A 25,360-nucleotide genomic window follows, 5' to 3' on the forward strand; every position below is an offset into this window, starting at 1 on the left:
AAGCAAATGAATGTCAAATGCATTCAACAAAGCTATTTCGTCAAATGAAAGTTAAACACATTCAAACAAAGGTTTTTGACTAAAATGAAAGTCAAATGTATTCAACAAAGCTATTTGAATCAAATGAAAGTGAAACACATTAAAACAAAGCTTTTTGAAGCAAATGAAAGTCAAATGAATTCAACAAAGCTACTTGAATCAAATGAAAATCAAACACATTCAAACAAATCTTTTTAACTCAAATGAAAGTCTAATGCATTCAACAACACTATTTGAATCAAATGAAAGTCAAATACATTCAAAAAAAGCTTTTTGAAGCAAATAAAAGTCAAATGCATTCAACAAAGCTATTTGAATCAAATGAAAGTCAAACAGATTCAAACAAAGCTTTTTGACTTAAATTAAAGTCAAATGCATTCAACAAAGAAATTTGAATCAAATAAAAGTCAAACACATTCAAATAAAGCGTTTAGACTTAAATGAAAGTCAAATGCATTCAACCAAGCTATTGGAATCAAAAAAAGTCAAACGCAGTCAAACAAATCTTCGGGACACAAATGAACGTCAAATGCATTCAACAAAGCTATTTGAATCAAATGAAAGTCAAACACATTCAAACAAAGGTTTTTGAAGCAAATGAAAGTCAAATGCATTCAACAAAGCAATTTGAATCAAATGAAACTCAAATACATTCAAACAAAGCTTTTTGACTTAAATGAAAGTCAAATGCATTCAACAAAGCTATTTATATCAAATGAAAGTCAAACACAATCAAACAAAGCTTTTTTAAGCAAATGAAAGTCAAATGAATTCAACAAAGCAATTTGAATCAAATGAAAATCAAACACATTCAAACAAAGCTTTTTTACTCAAATGAATGTCAAATGCATTCAACAACGCTATTTGAATCAAATGAAAGTCAAACACATTCAAAAAAAGCTTTTTGAAGCAAATGAAAGTCAAATGCATTCAACAAAGCTATTTGAATCAATTGAAAGTCAAGCACATTCAAACAAATCTTTTTGGCTCAAATGAAAGTCAAATGCATTCAACAACGCTATTTAAATCAAATGAAAGTCAAACACATTCAAAAAAATGTTTATGAAGCAAATGAAAGTCAAATGCGTTCAACAACGCTATTTAAATCAAATGAAAGTCAAACACATTCAAACAAATGTTTTTGACTCAAATGAAAGTCAAATGCATTCAACAAAGCTATTTGAATCAAATGAAAGTTAAACACATTCAAACAAATGTTTTGTAAGCAAGTGAAAGTCAAATGAATTCAACAAAGCTATTTGAATCAAATGAAAGTCAAACACATTCAAACAAATCTTTTTGACTCAAATGAAAGTCAAATGCATTCATCAAAGCTATTTGAATCATATGAAAGTCAAACACATTCAAACAAAGGTTTTTGACTCAAATGAAAGATAAATGCATTCAACAAAGCTACTTGATTCAAATGAAAGTCAAACATATTCAAACAAAGGTTTTTGACTCAAATGAAAGTCAAATGCATTCAACAAAGCTATTTGAATTAAATGAAAGACAAACGCATTCAAACAAAGCTTTTTGAAGCAAGTGAAAGTCAAATGAATTCAACAAAGCTATTTGAATCAAATGAAAAACAAACACATTCAAAAAAAGCTTTATGACTCAAATGAAAGTCAAATGCATTCAACAAAGCTATTTGAATCAAATGAAAGTTAAACACAATCAAACAAAGCTTTTTGAAGCAAATAAAACACAAATGCATTCAACAATGCTATTTGAATCAAATGAAAATCAAACACATTCAAACAAAGCTTTTTGACTCAAAAGAATGTCAAATGCATTCAACAAAGCTATTTGCATCAAATGAAAGTCAAACATATTCAAGCAAAGCTTTTTGAAGCAAATGAATGTCACATGCATTCTACAAAATTATTTGAATCAAATGAAAGTCAAACCCATTAAAACCTAGCTTTTTGAAGAAAATGAAAGTCAAATGCATTCAACAAAGCTATTTGAATCAAATGAAAGTCAAACAAATTCAAACAAAACTTTTTGACTCAAAATGAAAGCCAAATGCATTCAACACAGCTATTTAAATCAAATGAAAGTCAAACCCATTGAAACAAAGCTTTTTGAAGCAAATGAATGTCAAATGCATTTAACATAGCTATTTAAATCAAATGAAAGTCAAACACATTCAAAAAAAGCTTTTTGAAGAAAATGAAAGTCAAATGCATTCAACAAAGGTATTTGAATCAAATGAAAGTGTAACACATTCAAACAACGCTTTTTGAAGCAAATGAAAGTCAAATGAATGCAACAAAACTATTTGAATCAAATGAATGTCAAACACATTCAAACAAAGCTTTTTGAATCAAGTGAAAGTCAAATGCATTCAATAAAGCTATTTAAATCAAATAAAAGTTGAACACATTCAAACAAAGCTTTTTGAAGCAAATGAAAGTCAAATGCATTCAACAAAACTATTTAAATCAAATGAAAGTCAAACACATTCAAACAAAGGTTTTTGACTCAAATGAAAGTCAAACACATTAAAAAAAGCTATCTAAATCTAATCAAAGTCAAACACATTTAAACAAATATCTTTGAAGCATATGAAAGTCAAATGCATTCAACAAAGCTATTTGCATCAAATGAAAGTCAAACATTATCAAATAAATGTTTTTGAAGCAAAATGAAAGTTTAATGCATTCAACAAAGCTAGTTGAATCAAATGAAAGTCAAATGCATTCAACAAAGCTATTTGAATCAAGTGAAAGTCAAACACATTCAAACAAAGCTTTTTGAAGCAAATGAAAGTCTAATGCATTCAACAAAGCAATTTGCACCAAATGAAAGTCAAACACATTTAAACAAAGCTTTTTGAAGCAAATGAAAGTGGTGCATTCAACAAAAGGTATGTGAATCAAACGAAAATAAAATACATTCAAACAAAGCTTTTTGAATAAAATGAAAGTCAAATGCATTTAACAAAGCTATTTGAATCAAATGAAAGTCAAACACATTCAAACAAAGCTTTTTGAAGCAAATGAAAGTCAAATGCATTCAACAATCCTCTTTGAATCAAATGAAAGTCAAACACTTTCAAACAAAGTTTTTTTGAAGCAAATTAAAGTCAAATGCATTCAACAAAGCTATATGAATCAAATGAAAGTCAAACATTATCAAACACATGTTTTCGAAGCAAATGAAAGTCACATGCATTCAAAAAAGCTATTTAAATCAAATCACAGTCAAACACATTCAAACAACGGTTTTTTTAAAAAAATGAAAGTTAATTACATTTAACAAAGCTATATGAATCAAATGAAAGTCAAACAAATTCAAACAAAGCTTTTTGAAGCAAATAAAAGTCAAATGCATTCAACAAAGCTATTTGTATCAAATGAAAGTCAAATGCATTCCACAAAGCTATGTGAATCGAATGAAAGTCAAACATATTCAAACAAAGCTTTTTGAATCAAATGAAAGTCAAATGCATTCAACAAAGCTATTTAAATCGAAGGAAAGTCAAACCCATTCAAACAAAGCTTTCTGAATCAAATGAAAGTCAAATGCATTCAACAAAGCTATTTGAATCAAATGAAAGTCAAGCACATTAAAAAAAGATTTTTGAAGCAAAGGAGAGTCAAATGCATTCAACAAAGCTATTTGAATCAAAGGAAAGTCAAACACATTCAAACAAAGCTTTCTGAATCAAATAAAAGTCAAAGCATTCAACAAAGCTATTTGAATCAAATGAAAGTCAAAGACATTCAACAAAACTATTTGAATCAAATGAATGTCAAACACATTCAAACAAAGCTTTCTGAATCAAGTGAAAGTCAAATGCATTCAATAAAGCTATTTAAATCAAATAAAAGTCAAACACATTCAAACAAAGCTTTTTGAAGCAAATGAAAGTCAAATGCATTCAACAAAACTATTTAAATCAAATGAAAGTCAAACACATTCTAACAAAGGTTTTTGACTCAAATGAAAGTCAAACACATTAAAAAAAGCTATTTAAATCTAATCAAAGTCAAACAAATTTAAACAAATATTTTTGAAGCATATGAAAGTCAAATGCATTCAACAAAGCTATTTGCATCAAATGAAAGTCAAACATTATCAAACAAATGTTTTTGAAGCAAAATGAAAGTTTAATGCATTCAACAAAGCTATTTGAATCAAATGAAAGTCAAATGCATTCAACAAAGCTATTTGAATCAAGTGAAAGTCAAACACATTCAAACAAAGCTTTTTGAAGCAAATGAAAGTCTAATGCATTCAACAAAGCAATTTGCACCAAATGAAAGTCAAACACATTTAAACAAAGATTTTTGAAGCAAATGAAAGTGGTGCATTCAACAAAAGGTATGTGAATCAAACGAAAGTAAAATACATTCAAACAAAGCTTTTTGAATAAAATGAAAGTCAAATGCATTTAACAAAGCTATTTGAATCAAATGAAAGTCAAACACATTCAAACAAAGCTTTTTGAAGCAAATGAAAGTAAAATGCATTCAACAATCCTCTTTGAATCAAATGAAAGTCAAACACATTCAAACAAAGTTTTTTTGAAGCAAATTAAAGTCAAATGCATTCAACAAAGCTATATGAATCAATTGAAAGTCAAACATTATCAAACACATGTTTTCGAAGCAAATGAAAGTCACATGCATTCAAAAAAGCTATTTAAATCAAATCACAGTCAAACACATTCAAACAACGGTTTTTTTAAAAAAATGAAAGTTAATTACATTTAACAAAGCTATATGAATCAAATGAAAGTCAAACAAATTCAAACAAAGCTTTTTGAAGCAAATAAAAGTCAAATGCAATCAACAAAGCTATTTGTATCAAATGAAAGTCAAATGCATTCCACAATGCTATGTGAATCGAATGAAAGTCAAACATATTCAAACAAAGCTTTTTGAATCAAATGAAAGTCAAATGCATTTAACAAAGCTATTTAAATCGAAGGAAAGTCAAACACATTCAAACAAAGCTTTCTGAATCAAATGAAAGTCAAATGCATTCAACAAAGCTATTTGAATCAAATGAAAGTCAAGCACATTAAAAAAAGATTTTTGAAGCAAAGGAGAGTCAAATGCATTCAACAAAGCTATTTGAATCAAATGAAAGTCAAACACATTCAAACGAAGCTTTTCGAAGCAAATAAAAGTCATTTGCATTCAACAAAGCAATTTGAATCAAATGTAAGACAAACACATTCAAACAAAGCTTTTTAAAGCGAATGAATGTCAAATGCATTCAACAAAGCTATTTAAATCAAAGGAAAGTCAAACACATTCAAACAAAGCTTTCTGAATCAAATAAAAGTCAAATGCATTCAACAAAGCTATTTGAATCAAATGAAAGTCAAAGGCATTCAACAAAGCTATTTGAATCAAATGAATGTCAAACACATTCAAACAAAGCTTTCTGAATCAAGTGAAAGTCAAATGCATTCAATAAAGCTATTTAAATCAAATAAAAGTCGAACACATTTAAACAAAGCTTTTTGAAGCAACTGAAAGTCAAATGCATTCAACAAAACTATTTAAATCAAATGAAAGTCAAACACATTCAAACAAAGGTTTTTGACTCAAATGAAAGTCAAACACATTAAAAAAAGCTATTTAAATCTAATCAAAGTCAAACACATTTAAACAAATATTTTTGAAGCATATGAAAGTCAAATGCATTCAACAAAGCTATTTGCATCAAATGAAAGTCAAACATTATCAAACAAATGTTTTTAAAGCAAAATGAAAGTTTAATGCATTCAACAAAGCTATTTGAATCAAATGAAAGTCAAATGCATTCAACAAAGCTATTTGAATCAAGTGAAAGTCAAACACATTCAAACAAAGCTTTTTGAAGCAAATGAAAGTCTAATGCATTCAACAAAGCAATTTGCACCAAATGAAAGTCAAACACATTTAAACAAAGCTTTTTGAAGCAAATGAAAGTGGTGCATTCAACAAAAGGTATTTGAATCAAACGAAAGTAAAATACATTCAAACAAAGCTTTTTGAATAAAATGAAAGTCAAATGCATTTAACAAAGCTATTTGAATCAAATTAAAGTCAAACACATTCAAACAAAGCTTTTTGACTCAAAAGAATGTCAAATGCATTCAACAAAGCTATTTGAATCAAATGAAAGTCAAACATATTCAAACAAAGCTTTTTGAAGCAAATGAATGTCACATGCATTCTACAAAATTATTTGAATCAAATGAAAGTCAAACCCATTCAAACAAAGCTTTTTGAAGAAAATGAAAGTCAAATGCATTCAACAAAGCTATTTGAATCAAATGAAAGTCAAACAAATTCAAACAAAACTTTTTGACTAAAATGAAAGTCAAATGCATTCAACACAGCTATTTAAATCAAATGAAAGTCAAACCCATTGAAACAAAGCTTTTTGAAGCAAATGAATGTCAAATGCATTTAACAAAGCTATTTAAATCAAATGAAAGTCAAACACATTCAAAAAAAGCTTTTTGAAGAAAATGAAAGTCAAATGCATTCAACAAAGGTATTTGAATCAAATGAAAGTGAAACACATTTAAACAACGCTTTTTGAAGCAAATGAAAGTCAAATGAATGCAACAAAGCTATTTGAATCAAATGAAAGTCAAACACATTCAAACAAATCTTTTTAACTCAAATGAAAGTCTAATGCTTTCAACAACGCTATTTGAATAAAATGAAAGTCAAATACATTCAAAAAAGCTTTTTGAAGCAAATGAAAGTCAAATGCATTAAACAAAGCTATTTGAATCAAATGAAAGTCAAACACATTCAAACAAATCTTTTTGACTCAAACTGAAAGTCAAATGCATTCAACACAGCTATTTAAATCAAATGAAAGTCAAACCCATTCAAACAAAGCTTTTTGATGCAAATGAATGTCAAATGCATTTAACAAAGCTATATAAATCAAATGAAAGTCAAACACATTCAAAAAAAGCTTTTTGAAGAAAATGAAAGTCAAATGCATTCAACAAAGGTATTTGAATCAAATGAAAGTGAAACACATTCAAACAACGCTTTTTGAAGCAAATGTAAGTCAAATGAATGCAATAAAGCTATTTGAATCAAATGAAAGTCAAACACATTCAAACCAATCTTTTAAACTCAAATGAAAGTCTAATGCATTCAACAACGCTATTTGAATAAAATGAAAGTCAAATACATTAAAAAAAGCTTTTTGAAGCAAGTGAAAGTCAAATGAATTCAACAAAGCTATTTGAATCAAATGAAAGTCAAACACATTCAAACAAATCTTTTTGACTCAAATGAAAGTTAAATGTATTCAACAAAGCTATTTGAATAAATGAAAGTCAAACACATTCAAACAAAGCTTTTTGACTCAAATGAAAGTCAAATGACATTCAAACAAAGCTTTTTGAAGCAAATGAAAGTCAAATTAATTGAACAAAGCTATTTTAATCAAATGACAGTCAAACACGTTCAAACAAAGCCTTTTGAAGCAAATGAATGTCAAATGCATTCTACAAAATTATTTGAATCAAATGAATGTCAAACCCATTCAAAGAAAGCTTTTTGAAGCAAATGAAAGTCAAATGCATTCAACAAAGCTATTTGAATCAAATGAAAGTCAAACAAATTCAAACAAAACTTTTTGACTAAAATGAAAGTCAAATGCATTCAACACAGCTATTTGAATCAGATGAAAGTCAAACCCATTCAAACAAAGCTTTTTGAAGCAAATAAATGTCAAATGAATTTAACTAAGCTATTTCATCAAATGAAAGTCAAACACATTCAAACAAAGGTTTTTGACTCAAATGCATTCAACAAAGCCATTTGAATCAAATGAAAGTGAAACACATTCAAACAACGCTTTTTCAAGCAAATGAAAGTCAAATGAATTCAACAAAGGTATTTGAATCAAATGAAAGTCAAACACATTCAAACAAAGATTTTCGAATAAAATGAAAGTCAAATGCATGCAACAAAGCTATTTGAACCAAACGAAAGTCAAACACATTCAAACAAAGCTTTTTGAAGCAAATGAAAGTCAAACACATTCAAACAAAGCTTTTCGAATAAAATGAAAGTCAAATGCATTCAACAAAGCTATTTGAACCAAATGAAAGTCAAACACATTCAAACAAACCTTTTTGAAGCAAATGAAAGTAAAATGCATTCAACAAAAGATATTTGAATCAAATGAAAGTAAAACACATTCAAACAAAGCTTTTTGAATCAAATGAAAGTCAAATGCATTCAAACAAAGCTATTTGAATCAAATGAAAGTCAAACACATTCAAACAAAGCTTATTGAATCAAAAGAATTCAAGAACATTCTACAAAGCAATTTGAATCAAGCGAAAGTCAAACACATTCAAACAAAGCTTTTTGAAGCAAAAGAAAGTCAAATGCATTCACCAAAGCTATTTGAATCAAATGAAAGTCAAACACATTCAGACAAAGCTTTTTGTAGCAAATGAAAGTCAAATGCATTCAAAAAAGCTATTTAATTCAAATCAAAGTCAAACACATTCAAACAAAGCTTTTTTAAAGCAAATGAAAGTCAAATGCATTCAACAAAGCTATTTGAATCAAATGAAAGTCAAACACATTCAAACAAAGCTTTTCGAATAAAATGAAAGTCAAATGCATTCAACAAAGCTATTTGAACCAAATGAAAGTCAAACACATTCAAACAAAGCTTTTTGAAGCAAATGAAAGTGAAATGCACTCAACAAAAGGTATTTGAATCAAATGAAAGTAAAATACATTCAAACAAAGCTTTTTGAATAAAATGAAAGTCAAATGCATTTAACAAAGCTATTTGAATCAAATGAAAGTCAAACACATTCAAACAAATCTTTTTGAAGTAAATGAAAGTCAAATGCATTCAACAATCCTCTTTGAATCAAATAAAAGTCAAACACATTCAAACAAAGTTTTTAGAAGCAAATTAAAGTCAAATGCATTCAACAAAGCTATATAAATCAATTGAAAGTCAAACATTATCAAACACATGTTTTTGAAGCAAATGAAAGTCAAATGCATTCAAAAAAGCTATTTAACTCAAATCACAGTCAAACACATTCAAACAAAGATTTTTAATGCACATGAAAGTCAATTACATTCAACAAAGCTATTTGCATCAAATGAAAGTCAAACATTATCAAACAAATGTTTTTAAAGCAAAATGAAAGTTTAATGCATTCAACAAAGCTATTTGAATCAAATGAAAGTCAAATGCATTCAACAAAGCTATTTGAATCAAGTGAAAGTCAAACACATTCAAACAAAGCTTTTTGAAGCAAATGAAAGTCTAATGCATTCAACAAAGCAATTTGCACCAAATGAAAGTCAAACACATTTAAACAAAGCTTTTTGAAGCAAATGAAAGTGGTGCATTCAACAAAAGGTATTTGAATCAAACGAAAGTAAAATACATTCAAACAAAGCTTTTTGAATAAAATGAAAGTCAAATGCATTTAACAAAGCTATTTGAATCAAATGAAAGTCAAACACGTTCAAACAAAGCTTTTTGACTCAAAAGAATGTCAAATGCATTCAACAAAGCTATTTGAATCAAATGAAAGTCAAACATATTCAAACAAAGCTTTTTGAAGCAAATGAATGTCACATGCATTCTACAAAATTATTTGAATCAAATGAAAGTCAAACCCATTCAAACAAAGCTTTTTGAAGAAAATGAAAGTCAAATGCATTCAACAAAGCTATTTGAATCAAATGAAAGTCAAACAAATTCAAACAAAACTTTTTGACTAAAATGAAAGTCAAATGCATTCAACACAGCTATTTAAATCAAATGAAAGTCAAACCCATTGAAACAAAGCTTTTTGAAGCAAATGAATGTCAAATGCATTTAACAAAGCTATTTAAATCAAATGAAAGTCAAACACATTCAAAAAAAGCTTTTTGAAGAAAATGAAAGTCAAATGCATTCAACAAAGGTATTTGAATCAAATGAAAGTGAAACACATTTAAACAACGCTTTTTGAAGCAAATGAAAGTCAAATGAATGCAACAAAGCTATTTGAATCAAATGAAAGTCAAACACATTCAAACAAATCTTTTTAACTCAAATGAAAGTCTAATGCTTTCAACAACGCTATTTGAATAAAATGAAAGTCAAATACATTCAAAAAAGCTTTTTGAAGCAAATGAAAGTCAAATGCATTAAACAAAGCTATTTGAATCAAATGAAAGTCAAACACATTCAAACAAATCTTTTTGACTCAAACTGAAAGTCAAATGCATTCAACACAGCTATTTAAATCAAATGAAAGTCAAACCCATTCAAACAAAGCTTTTTGATGCAAATGAATGTCAAATGCATTTAACAAAGCTATATAAATCAAATGAAAGTCAAACACATTCAAAAAAAGCTTTTTGAAGAAAATGAAAGTCAAATGCATTCAACAAAGGTATTTGAATCAAATGAAAGTGAAACACATTCAAACAACGCTTTTTGAAGCAAATGTAAGTCAAATGAATGCAATAAAGCTATTTGAATCAAATGAAAGTCAAACACATTCAAACCAATCTTTTAAACTCAAATGAAAGTCTAATGCATTCAACAACGCTATTTGAATAAAATGAAAGTCAAATACATTAAAAAAAGCTTTTTGAAGCAAGTGAAAGTCAAATGAATTCAACAAAGCTATTTGAATCAAATGAAAGTCAAACACATTCAAACAAATCTTTTTGACTCAAATGAAAGTTAAATGTATTCAACAAAGCTATTTGAATAAATGAAAGTCAAACACATTCAAACAAAGCTTTTTGACTCAAATGAAAGTCAAATGACATTCAAACAAAGCTTTTTGAAGCAAATGAAAGTCAAATTAATTGAACAAAGCTATTTTAATCAAATGACAGTCAAACACGTTCAAACAAAGCCTTTTGAAGCAAATGAATGTCAAATGCATTCTACAAAATTATTTGAATCAAATGAATGTCAAACCCATTCAAAGAAAGCTTTTTGAAGCAAATGAAAGTCAAATGCATTCAACAAAGCTATTTGAATCAAATGAAAGTCAAACAAATTCAAACAAAACTTTTTGACTAAAATGAAAGTCAAATGCATTCAACACAGCTATTTGAATCAGATGAAAGTCAAACCCATTCAAACAAAGCTTTTTGAAGCAAATAAATGTCAAATGAATTTAACTAAGCTATTTCATCAAATGAAAGTCAAACACATTCAAACAAAGGTTTTTGACTCAAATGCATTCAACAAAGCCATTTGAATCAAATGAAAGTGAAACACATTCAAACAACGCTTTTTCAAGCAAATGAAAGTCAAATGAATTCAACAAAGGTATTTGAATCAAATGAAAGTCAAACACATTCAAACAAAGATTTTCGAATAAAATGAAAGTCAAATGCATGCAACAAAGCTATTTGAACCAAACGAAAGTCAAACACATTCAAACAAAGCTTTTTGAAGCAAATGAAAGTCAAACACATTCAAACAAAGCTTTTCGAATAAAATGAAAGTCAAATGCATTCAACAAAGCTATTTGAACCAAATGAAAGTCAAACACATTCAAACAAACCTTTTTGAAGCAAATGAAAGTAAAATGCATTCAACAAAAGATATTTGAATCAAATGAAAGTAAAACACATTCAAACAAAGCTTTTTGAATCAAATGAAAGTCAAATGCATTCAAACAAAGCTATTTGAATCAAATGAAAGTCAAACACATTCAAACAAAGCTTATTGAATCAAAAGAATTCAAGAACATTCTACAAAGCAATTTGAATCAAGCGAAAGTCAAACACATTCAAACAAAGCTTTTTGAAGCAAAAGAAAGTCAAATGCATTCACCAAAGCTATTTGAATCCAATGAAAGTCAAACACATTCAGACAAAGCTTTTTGTAGCAAATGAAAGTCAAATGCATTCAAAAAAGCTATTTAATTCAAATCAAAGTCAAACACATTCAAACAAAGCTTTTTTAAAGCAAATGAAAGTCAAATGCATTCAACAAAGCTATTTGAATCAAATGAAAGTCAAACACATTCAAACAAAGCTTTTCGAATAAAATGAAAGTCAAATGCATTCAACAAAGCTATTTGAACCAAATGAAAGTCAAACACATTAAAACGAAGCTTTTTGAAGCAAATGAAAGTGAAATGCCCTCAACAAAAGGTATTTGAATCAAATGAAAGTAAAATACATTCAAACAAAGCTTTTTGAATAAAATGAAAGTCAAATGCATTTAACAAAGCTATTTGAATCAAATGAAAGTCAAACACATTCAAACAAATCTTTTTGAAGTAAATGAAAGTCAAATGCATTCAACAATCCTCTTTGAATCAAATAAAAGTCAAACACATTCAAACAAAGTTTTTAGAAGCAAATTGAAGTCAAATGCATTCAACAAAGCTATATAAATCAATTGAAAGTCAAACATTATCAAACACATGTTTTTGAAGCAAATGAAAGTCAAATGCATTCAAAAAAGCTATTTAACTCAAATCACAGTCAAACACATTCAAACAAAGATTTTTAAAGCACATGAAAGTCAATTACATTCAACAAAGCTATTTGCGTCAAATGAAAGTCAAACATTATCAAACAAATGTTTTTAAAGCAAAATGAAAGTTTAATGCATTCAACAAAGCTATTTGAATCAAATGAAAGTCAAATGCATTCAACAAAGCTATTTGAATCAAGTGAAAGTCAAACACATTCAAACAAAGCTTTTTGAAGCAAATGAAAGTCTAATGCATTCAACAAAGCAATTTGCACCAAATGAAAGTCAAACACATTTAAACAAAGCTTTTTGAAGCAAATGAAAGTGGTGCATTCAACAAAAGGTATTTGAATCAAACGAAAGTAAAATACATTCAAACAAAGCTTTTTGAATAAAATGAAAGTCAAATGCATTTAACAAAGCTATTTGAATCAAATGAAAGTCAAACACGTTCAAACAAAGCTTTTTGACTCAAAAGAATGTCAAATGCATTCAACAAAGCTATTTGAATCAAATGAAAGTCAAACATATTCAAACAAAGCTTTTTGAAGCAAATGAATGTCACATGCATTCTACAAAATTATTTGAATCAAATGAAAGTCAAACCCATTCAAACAAAGCTTTTTGAAGAAAATGAAAGTCAAATGCATTCAACAAAGCTATTTGAATCAAATGAAAGTCAAACAAATTCAAACAAAACTTTTTGACTAAAATGAAAGTCAAATGCATTCAACACAGCTATTTAAATCAAATGAAAGTCAAACCCATTGAAACAAAGCTTTTTGAAGCAAATGAATGTCAAATGCATTTAACAAAGCTATTTAAATCAAATGAAAGTCAAACACATTCAAAAAAAGCTTTTTGAAGAAAATGAAAGTCAAATGCATTCAACAAAGGTATTTGAATCAAATGAAAGTGAAACACATTTAAACAACGCTTTTTGAAGCAAATGAAAGTCAAATGAATGCAACAAAGCTATTTGAATCAAATGAAAGTCAAACACATTCAAACAAATCTTTTTAACTCAAATGAAAGTCTAATGCTTTCAACAACGCTATTTGAATAAAATGAAAGTCAAATACATTCAAAAAAGCTTTTTGAAGCAAATGAAAGTCAAATGCATTAAACAAAGCTATTTGAATCAAATGAAAGTCAAACACATTCAAACAAATCTTTTTGACTCAAACTGAAAGTCAAATGCATTCAACACAGCTATTTAAATCAAATGAAAGTCAAACCGATTCAAACAAAGCTTTTTGATGCAAATGAATGTCAAATGCATTTAACAAAGCTATATAAATCAAATGAAAGTCAAACACATTCAAAAAAAGCTTTTTGAAGAAAATGAAAGTCAAATGCATTCAACAAAGGTATTTGAATCAAATGAAAGTGAAACACATTCAAACAACGCTTTTTGAAGCAAATGTAAGTCAAATGAATGCAATAAAGCTATTTGAATCAAATGAAAGTCAAACACATTCAAACCAATCTTTTAAACTCAAATGAAAGTCTAATGCATTCAACAACGCTATTTGAATAAAATGAAAGTCAAATACATTAAAAAAAGCTTTTTGAAGCAAGTGAAAGTCAAATGAATTCAACAAAGCTATTTGAATCAAATGAAAGTCAAACACATTCAAACAAATCTTTTTGACTCAAATGAAAGTTAAATGTATTCAACAAAGCTATTTGAATAAATGAAAGTCAAACACATTCAAACAAAGCTTTTTGACTCAAATGAAAGTCAAATGACATTCAAACAAAGCTTTTTGAAGCAAATGAAAGTCAAATTAATTGAACAAAGCTATTTTAATCAAATGACAGTCAAACACGTTCAAACAAAGCCTTTTGAAGCAAATGAATGTCAAATGCATTCTACAAAATTATTTGAATCAAATGAATGTCAAACCCATTCAAAGAAAGCTTTTTGAAGCAAATGAAAGTCAAATGCATTCAACAAAGCTATTTGAATCAAATGAAAGTCAAACAAATTCAAACAAAACTTTTTGACTAAAATGAAAGTCAAATGCATTCAACACAGCTATTTGAATCAGATGAAAGTCAAACCCATTCAAACAAAGCTTTTTGAAGCAAATAAATGTCAAATGCATTTAACTAAGCTATTTCATCAAATGAAAGTCAAACACATTCAAACAAAGGTTTTTGACTCAAATGAAAGTCAAATGCATTTAACAAAGCTATTTGAATCAAATGAAAGTCAAACACGTTCAAACAAAGCTTTTTGACTCAAAAGAATGTCAAATGCATTCAACAAAGCTATTTGAATCAAATGAAAGTCAAACATATTCAAACAAAGCTTTTTGAAGCAAATGAATGTCACATGCATTCTACAAAATTATTTGAATCAAATGAAAGTCAAACCCATTCAAACAAAGCTTTTTGAAGAAAATGAAAGTCAAATGCATTCAACAAAGCTATTTGAATCAAATGAAAGTCAAACAAATTCAAACAAAACTTTTTGACTAAAATGAAAGTCAAATGCATTCAACACAGCTATTTAAATCAAATGAAAGTCAAACCCATTGAAACAAAGCTTTTTGAAGCAAATGAATGTCAAATGCATTTAACAAAGCTATTTAAATCAAATGAAAGTCAAACACATTCAAAAAAAGCTTTTTGAAGAAAATGAAAGTCAAATGCATTCAACAAAGGTATTTGAATCAAATGAAAGTGAAACACATTTAAACAACGCTTTTTGAAGCAAATGAAAGTCAAATGAATGCAACAAAGCTATTTGAATCAAATGAAAGTCAAACACATTCAAACAAATCTTTTTAACTCAAATGAAAGTCTAATGCTTTCAACAACGCTATTTGAATAAAATGAAAGTCAAATACATTCAAAAAAGCTTTTTGAAGCAAATGAAAGTCAAATGCATTAAACAAAGCTATTTGAATCAAATGAAAGTCAAACACATTCAAACAAATCTTTTTGACTCAAACTGAAAGTCAAATGCATTCAACACAGCTATTTAAATCAAATGAAAGTCAAACCGATTCAAACAAAGCTTTTTGATACAAATGAATGTCAAATGCATTTAACAAAGCTATATAAATCAAATGAAAGTCAAACACATTCAAAAAAAGCTTTTTGAAGAAAATGAAAGTCAAATGCATTCAACAAAGGTATTTGAATCAAATGAAAGTGAAACACATTCAAACAACGCTTTTTGAAGCAAATGTAAGTCAAATGAATGCAATAAAGCTATTTGAATCAAATGAAAGTCAAACACATTCAAACCAATCTTTTAAACTCAAATGAAAGTCTAATGCATTCAACAACGCTATTTGAATAAAATGAAAGTCAAATACATTAAAAAAAGCTTTTTGAAGCAAGTGAAAGTCAAATGAATTCAACAAAGCTATTTGAATCAAATGAAAGTCAAACACATTCAAACAAATCTTTTTGACTCAAATGAAAGTTAAATGTATTCAACAAAGCTATTTGAATAAATGAAAGTCAAACACATTCAAACAAAGCTTTTTGACTCAAATGAAAGTCAAATGACATTCAAACAAAGCTTTTTGAAGCAAATGAAAGTCAAATTAATTGAACAAAGCTATTTTAATCAAATGACAGTCAAACACGTTCAAACAAAGCCTTTTGAAGCAAATGAATGTCAAATGCATTCTACAAAATTATTTGAATCAAATGAATGTCAAACCCATTCAAAGAAAGCTTTTTGAAGCAAATGAAAGTCAAATGCATTCAACAAAGCTATTTGAATCAAATGAAAGTCAAACAAATTCAAACAAAACTTTTTGACTAAAATGAAAGTCAAATGCATTCAACACAGCTATTTGAATCAGATGAAAGTCAAACCCATTCAAACAAAGCTTTTTGAAGCAAATAAATGTCAAATGCATTTAACTAAGCTATTTCATCAAATGAAAGTCAAACACATTCAAACAAAGGTTTTTGACTCAAATGAAAGTCAAATGCATTTAACAAAGCTATTTGAATCAAATGAAAGTCAAACACGTTCAAACAAACCTTTTTGACTCAAAAGAATGTCAAATGCATTCAACAAAGCTATTTGAATCAAATGAAAGTCAAACATATTCAAACAAAGCTTTTTGAAGCAAATGAATGTCACATGCATTCTACAAAATTATTTGAATCAAATGAAAGTCAAACCCATTCAAACAAAGCTTTTTGAAGAAAATGAAAGTCAAATGCATTCAACAAAGCTATTTGAAACAAATGAAAGTCAAACAAATTCAAACGAAACTTTTTGACTAAAATGAAAGTCAAATGCATTCAACACAGCTATTTAAATCAAATGAAAGTCAAACCCATTGAAACAAAGCTTTTTGAAGCAAATGAATGTCAAATGCATTTAACAAAGCTATTTAAATCAAATGAAAGTCAAACACATTCAAAAAAAGCTTTTTGAAGAAAATGAAAGTCAAATGCATTCAACAAAGGTATTTGAATCAAATGAAAGTGAAACACATTTAAACAACGCTTTTTTAAGCAAATGAAAGTCAAATGAATGCAACAAAGCTATTTGAATCAAATGAAAGTCAAACACATTCAAACAAATCTTTTTAACTCAAATGAAAGTCTAATGCTTTCAACAACGCTATTTGAATAAAATGAAAGTCAAATACATTCAAAAAAGCTTTTTGAAGCAAATGAAAGTCAAATGCATTAAACAAAGCTATTTGAATCAAATGAAAGTCAAACACATTCAAACAAATCTTTTTGACTCAAACTGAAAGTCAAATGCATTCAACACAACTATTTAAATCAAATGAAAGTCAAACCCATTCAAACAAAGCTTTTTGATGCAAATGAATGTCAAATGCATTTAACAAAGCTATATAAATCAAATGAAAGTCAAACACATTCAAAAAAAGCTTTTTGAAGAAAATGAAAGTCAAATGCATTCAACAAAGGTATTTGAATCAAATGAAAGTGAAACACATTCAAACAACGCTTTTTGAAGCAAATGTAAGTCAAATGAATGCAATAAAGCTATTTGAATCAAATGAAAGTCAAACACATTCAAACCAATCTTTTAAACTCAAATGAAAGTCTAATGCATTCAACAACGCTATTTGAATAAAATGAAAGTCAAATACATTAAAAAAAGCTTTTTGAAGCAAGTGAAAGTCAAATGAATTCAACAAAGCTATTTGAATCAAATGAAAGTCAAACACATTCAAACAAATCTTTTTGACTCAAATGAAAGTTAAATGTATTCAACAAAGCTATTTGAATAAATGAAAGTCAAACACATTCAAACAAAGCTTTTTGACTCAAATGAAAGTCAAATGACATTCAAACAAAGCTTTTTGAAGCAAATGAAAGTCAAATTAATTGAACAAAGCTATTTTAATCAAATGACAGTCAAACACGTTCAAACAAAGCCTTTTGAAGCAAATGAATGTCAAATGCATTCTACAAAATTATTTGAATCAAATGAATGTCAAACCCATTCAAAGAAAGCTTTTTGAAGCAAATGAAAGTCAAATGCATTCAACAAAGCTATTTGAATCAAATGAAAGTCAAACAAATTCAAACAAAACTTTTTGACTAAAATGAAAGTCAAATGCATTCAACACAGCTATTTGAATCAGATGAAAGTTAAACCCATTCAAACAAAGCTTTTTGAAGCAAATAAATGTCAAATGAATTTAACTAAGCTATTTCATCAAATGAAAGTCAAACACATTCAAACAAAGGTTTTTGACTCAAATGCATTCAACAAAGCCATTTGAATCAAATGAAAGTGAAACACATTCAAACAGCGCTTTTTCAAGCAAATGAAAGTCAAATGAATTCAACAAAGGTATTTGAATCAAATGAAAGTCAAACACATTCAAACAAAGATTTTCGAATAAAATGAAAGTCAAATGCATGCAACAAAGCTATTTGAACCAAACGAAAGTCAAACACATTCAAACAAAGCTTTTTGAAGCAAATGAAAGTCAAACACATTCAAACAAAGCTTTTCGAATAAAATGAAAGTCAAATGCATTCAACAAAGCTATTTGAACCAAATGAAAGTCAAACACATTCAAACAAACCTTTTTGAAGCAAATGAAAGTAAAATGCATTCAACAAAAGATATTTGAATCAAATGAAAGTAAAACACATTCAAACAAAGCTTTTTGAATCAAATGAAAGTCAAATGCATTCAAACAAAGCTATTTGAATCAAATGAAAGTCAAACACATTCAAACAAAGCTTATTGAATCAAAAGAATTCAAGAACATTCTACAAAGCAATTTGAATCAAGCGAAAGTCAAACACATTCAAACAAAGCTTTTTGAAGCAAAAGAAAGTCAAATGCATTCACCAAAGCTATTTGAATCCAATGAAAGTCAAACACATTCAGACAAAGCTTTTTGTAGCAAATGAAAGTCAAATGCATTCAAAAAAGCTATTTAATTCAAATCAAAGTCAAACACATTCAAACAAAGCTTTTTTAAAGCAAATGAAAGTCAAATGCATTCAACAAAGCTATTTGAATCAAATGAAAGTCAAACACATTCAAACAAAGCTTTTCGAATAAAATGAAAGTCAAATGCATTCAACAAAGCTATTTGAACCAAATGAAAGTCAAACACATTCAAACAAAGCTTTTTGAAGCAAATGAAAGTGAAATGCACTCAACAAAAGGTATTTGAATCAAATGAAAGTAAAATACATTCAAACAAAGCTTTTTGAATAAAATGAAAGTCAAATGCATTTAACAAAGCTATTTGAATCAAATGAAAGTCAAACACATTCAAACAAATCTTTTTGAAGTAAATGAAAGTCAAATGCATTCAACAATCCTCTTTGAATCAAATAAAAGTCAAACACATTCAAACAAAGTTTTTAGAAGCAAATTGAAGTCAAATGCATTCAACAAAGCTATATAAATCAATTGAAAGTCAAACATTATCAAACACATGTTTTTGAAGCAAATGAAAGTCAAATGCATTCAAAAAAGCTATTTAACTCAAATCACAGTCAAACACATTCAAACAAAGATTTTTAAAGCACATGAAAGTCAATTACATTCAACAAAGCTATTTGCATCAAATGAAAGTCAAACATTATCAAACAAATGTTTTTAAAGCAAAATGAAAGTTTAATGCATTCAACAAAGCTATTTGAATCAAATGAAAGTCAAATGCATTCAACAAAGCTATTTGAATCAAGTGAAAGTCAAACACATTCAAACAAAGCTTTTTGAAGCAAATGAAAGTCTAATACATTCAACAAAGCAATTTGCACCAAATGAAAGTCAAACACATTTAAACAAAGCTTTTTGAAGCAAATGAAAGTGGTGCATTCAACAAAAGGTATTTGAATCAAACGAAAGTAAAATACATTCAAACAAAGCTTTTTGAATAAAATGAAAGTCAAATGCATTTAACAAAGCTATTTGAATCAAATGAAAGTCAAACACGTTCAAACAAAGCTTTTTGACTCAAAAGAATGTCAAATGCATTCAACAAAGCTATTTGAATCAAATGAAAGTCAAACATATTCAAACAAAGCTTTTTGAAGCAAATGAATGTCACATGCATTCTACAAAATTATTTGAATCAAATGAAAGTCAAACCCATTCAATCAAAGCTTTTTGAAGAAAATGAAAGTCAAATGCATTCAACAAAGCTATTTGAACCAAATGAAAGTCAAACACATTCAAACAAACCTTTTTGAAGCAAATGAAAGTAAAATGCATTCAACAAAAGATATTTGAATCAAATGAAAGTAAAACACATTCAAACAAAGCTTTTTGAATCAAATGAAAGTCAAATGCATTCAAACAAAGCTATTTGAATCAAATGAAAGTCAAACACATTCAAACAAAGCTTATTGAATCAAAAGAATTCAAGAACATTCTACAAAGCAATTTGAATCAAGCGAAAGTCAAACACATTCAAACAAAGCTTTTTGAAGCAAAAGAAAGTCAAATGCATTCACCAAAGCTATTTGAATCCAATGAAAGTCAAACACATTCAGACAAAGCTTTTTGTAGCAAATGAAAGTCAAATGCATTCAAAAAAGCTATTTAATTCAAATCAAAGTCAAACACATTCAAACAAAGCTTTTTTAAAGCAAATGAAAGTCAAATGCATTCAACAAAGCTATTTGAATCAAATGAAAGTCAAACACATTCAAACAAAGCTTTTCGAATAAAATGAAAGTCAAATGCATTCAACAAAGCTATTTGAACCAAATGAAAGTCAAACACATTCAAACAAAGCTTTTTGAAGCAAATGAAAGTGAAATGCACTCAACAAAAGGTATTTGAATCAAATGAAAGTAAAATACATTCAAACAAAGCTTTTTGAATAAAATGAAAGTCAAATGCATTTAACAAAGCTATTTGAATCAATCGAAAGTCAAACACATTCAAACAAATCTTTTTGAAGTAAATGAAAGTCAAATGCATTCAACAATCCTCTTTGAATCAAATAAAAGTCAAACACATTCAAACAAAGTTTTTAGAAGCAAATTGAAGTCAAATGCATTCAACAAAGCTATATAAATCAATTGAAAGTCAAACATTATCAAACACATGTTTTTGAAGCAAATGAAAGTCAAATGCATTCAAAAAAGCTATTTAACTCAAATCACAGTCAAACACATTCAAACAAAGATTTTTAAAGCACATGAAAGTCAATTACATTCAACAAAGCTATTTGCATCAAATGAAAGTCAAACATTATCAAACAAATGTTTTTAAAGCAAAATGAAAGTTTAATGCATTCAACAAAGCTATTTGAATCAAATGAAAGTCAAATGCATTCAACAAAGCTATTTGAATCAAGTGAAAGTCAAACACATTCAAACAAAGCTTTTTGAAGCAAATGAAAGTCTAATACATTCAACAAAGCAATTTGCACCAAATGAAAGTCAAACACATTTAAACAAAGCTTTTTGAAGCAAATGAAAGTGGTGCATTCAACAAAAGGTATTTGAATCAAACGAAAGTAAAATACATTCAAACAAAGCTTTTTGAATAAAATGAAAGTCAAATGCATTTAACAAAGCTATTTGAATCAAATGAAAGTCAAACACGTTCAAACAAAGCTTTTTGACTCAAAAGAATGTCAAATGCATTCAACAAAGCTATTTGAATCAAATGAAAGTCAAACATATTCAAACAAAGCTTTTTGAAGCAAATGAATGTCACATGCATTCTACAAAATTATTTGAATCAAATGAAAGTCAAACCCATTCAATCAAAGCTTTTTGAAGAAAATGAAAGTCAAATGCATTCAACAAAGCTATTTGAGTCAAATGAAAGTCAAACAAATTCAAACAAAACTTTTTGACTAAAATGAAAGTCAAATGCATTCAACACAGCTATTTAAATCAAATGAAAGTCAAACCCATTGAAACAAAGCTTTTTGAAGCAAATGAATGTCAAATGCATTTAACAAAGCTATTTAAATCAAATGAAAGTCAAACACATTCAAAAAAAGCTTTTTGAAGAAAATGAAAGTCAAATGCATTCAACAAAGGTATTTGAATCAAATGAAAGTGAAACACATTTAAACAACGCTTTTTGAAGCAAATGAAAGTCAAATGAATGCAACAAAGCTATTTGAATCAAATGAAAGTCAAACACATTTAAACAAATCTTTTTAACTCAAATGAAAGTCTAATGCTTTCAACAACGCTATTTGAATAAAATGAAAGTCAAATACATTCAAAAAAGCTTTTTGAAGCAAATGAAAGTCAAATGCATTAAACAAAGCTATTTGAATCAAATGAAAGTCAAACACATTCAAACAAATCTTTTTGACTCAAACTGAAAGTCAAATGCATTCAACACAGCTATTTAAATCAAATGAAAGTCAAACCCATTCAAACAAAGCTTTTTGATGCAAATGAATGTCAAATGCATTTAACAAAGCTATATAAATCAAATGAAAGTCAAACACATTCAAAAAAAGCTTTTTGAAGAAAATGAAAGTCAAATGCATTCAACAAAGGTATTTGAATCAAATGAAAGTGAAACACATTCAAACAACGCTTTTTGAAGCAAATGTAAGTCAAATGAATGCAATAAAGCTATTTGAATCAAATGAAAGTCAAACACATTCAAACCAATCTTTTAAACTCAAATGAAAGTCTAATGCATTCAACAACGCTATTTGAATAAAATGAAAGTCAAATACATTAAAAAAAGCTTTTTGAAGCAAGTGAAAGTCAAATGAATTCAACAAAGCTATTTGAATCAAATGAAAGTCAAACACATTCAAACAAATCTTTTTGACTCAAATGAAAGTTAAATGTATTCAAAAAAGCTATTTGAATAAATGAAAGTCAAACACATTCAAACAAAGCTTTTTGACTCAAATGAAAGTCAAATGACATTCAAACAAAGCTTTTTGAAGCAAATGAAAGTCAAAAATTAATTGAACAAAGCTATTTTAATCAAATGACAGTCAAACACGTTCAAACAAAGCCTTTTGAAGCAAATGAATGTCAAATGCATTCTACAAAATTATTTGAATCAAATGAATGTCAAACCCATTCAAAGAAAGCTTTTTGAAGCAAATGAAAGTCAAATGCATTCAACAAAGCTATTTGAATCAAATGAAAGTCAAACAAATTCAAACAAAACTTTTTGACTAAAATGAAAGTCAAATGCATTCAACACAGCTATTTGAATCAGATGAAAGTCAAACCCATTCAAACAAAGCTTTTTGAAGCAAATAAATGTCAAATGCATTTAACTAAGCTATTTCATCAAATGAAAGTCAAACACATTCAAACAAAGGTATTTGACTCAAATGAAAGTCAAAAGCATTCAACAAAGCCATTTGAATCAAATGAAAGTGAAACACATTCAAACAACGCTTTTTCAAGCAAATGAAAGTCAAATGAATTCAACAAAGGTATTTGAATCAAATGAAAGTCAAACACATTCAAACAAAGATTTTCGAATAAAATGAAAGTCAAATGCATGCAACAAAGCTATTTGAACCAAACGAAAGTCAAACACATTCAAACAAAGCTTTTTGAAGCAAATGAAAGTCAAACACATTCAAACAAAGCTTTTCGAATAAAATGAAAGTCAAATGCATTCAACAAAGCTATTTGAACCAAATGAAAGTCAAACACATTCAAACAAACCTTTTTGAAGCAAATGAAAGTAAAATGCATTCAACAAAAGATATTTGAATCAAATGAAAGTAAAACACATTCAAACAAAGCTTTTTGAATCAAATGAAAGTCAAATGCATTCAAACAAAGCTATTTGAATCAAATGAAAGTCAAACACATTCAAACAAAGCTTATTGAATCAAAAGAATTCAAGAACATTCTACAAAGCAATTTGAATCAAGCGAAAGTCAAACACATTCAAACAAAGCTTTTTGAAGCAAAAGAAAGTCAAATGCATTCACCAAAGCTATTTGAATCCAATGAAAGTCAAACACATTCAGACAAAGCTTTTTGTAGCAAATGAAAGTCAAATGCATTCAAAAAAGCTATTTAATTTAAATCAAAGTCAAACACATTCAAACAAAGCTTTTTTAAAGCAAATGAAAGTCAAATGCATTCAACAAAGCTATTTGAATCAAATGAAAGTCAAACACATTCAAACAAAGCTTTTCGAATAAAATGAAAGTCAAATGCATTCAACAAAGCTATTTGAACCAAATGAAAGTCAAACACATTCAAACAAAGCTTTTTGAAGCAAATGAAAGTGAAATGCACTCAACAAAAGGTATTTGAATCAAATGAAAGTAAAATACATTCAAACAAAGCTTTTTGAATAAAATGAAAGTCAAATGCATTTAACAAAGCTATTTGAATCAAATGAAAGTCAAACACATTCAAACAAATCTTTTTGAAGTAAATGAAAGTCAAATGCATTCAACAATCCTCTTTGAATCAAATAAAAGTCAAACACATTCAAACAAAGTTTTTAGAAGCAAATTGAAGTCAAATGCATTCAACAAAGCTATATAAATCAATTGAAAGTCAAACATTATCAAACACATGTTTTTGAAGCAAATGAAAGTCAAATGCATTCAAAAAAGCTATTTAACTCAAATCACAGTCAAACACATTCAAACAAAGATTTTTAAAGCACATGAAAGTCAATTACATTCAACAAAGCTATTTGCATCAAATGAAAGTCAAACATTATCAAACAAATGTTTTTAAAGCAAAATGAAAGTTTAATGCATTCAACAAAGCTATTTGAATCAAATGAAAGTCAAATGCATTCAACAAAGCTATTTGAATCAAGTGAAAGTCAAACACATTCAAACAAAGCTTTTTGAAGCAAATGAAAGTCTAATGCATTCAACAAAGCAATTTGCACCAAATGAAAGTCAAACACATTTAAACAAAGCTTTTTGAAGCAAATGAAAGTGGTGCATTCAACAAAAGGTATTTGAATCAAACGAAAGTAAAATACATTCAAACAAAGCTTTTTGAATAAAATGAAAGTCAAATGCATTTAACAAAGCTATTTGAATCAAATGAAAGTCAAACACGTTCAAACAAAGCTTTTTGACTCAAAAGAATGTCAAATGCATTCAACAAAGCTATTTGAATCAAATGAAAGTCAAACATATTCAAACAAAGCTTTTTGAAGCAAATGAATGTCACATGCATTCTACAAAATTATTTGAATCAAATGAAAGTCAAACCCATTCAAACAAAGCTTTTTGAAGAAAATGAAAGTCAAATGCATTCAACAAAGCTATTTGAATCAAATGAAAGTCAAACAAATTCAAACAAAACTTTTTGACTAAAATGAAAGTCAAATGCATTCAACACAGCTATTTAAATCAAATGAAAGTCAAACCCATTGAAACAAAGCTTTTTGAAGCAAATGAATGTCAAATGCATTTAACAA

This window comes from Chenopodium album, chromosome 13 (genome assembly GCF_948465745.1).
Source record: "Chenopodium album chromosome 13, dcCheAlbu1.1, whole genome shotgun sequence".
NCBI lineage: Eukaryota > Viridiplantae > Streptophyta > Magnoliopsida > Caryophyllales > Amaranthaceae > Chenopodium > Chenopodium album.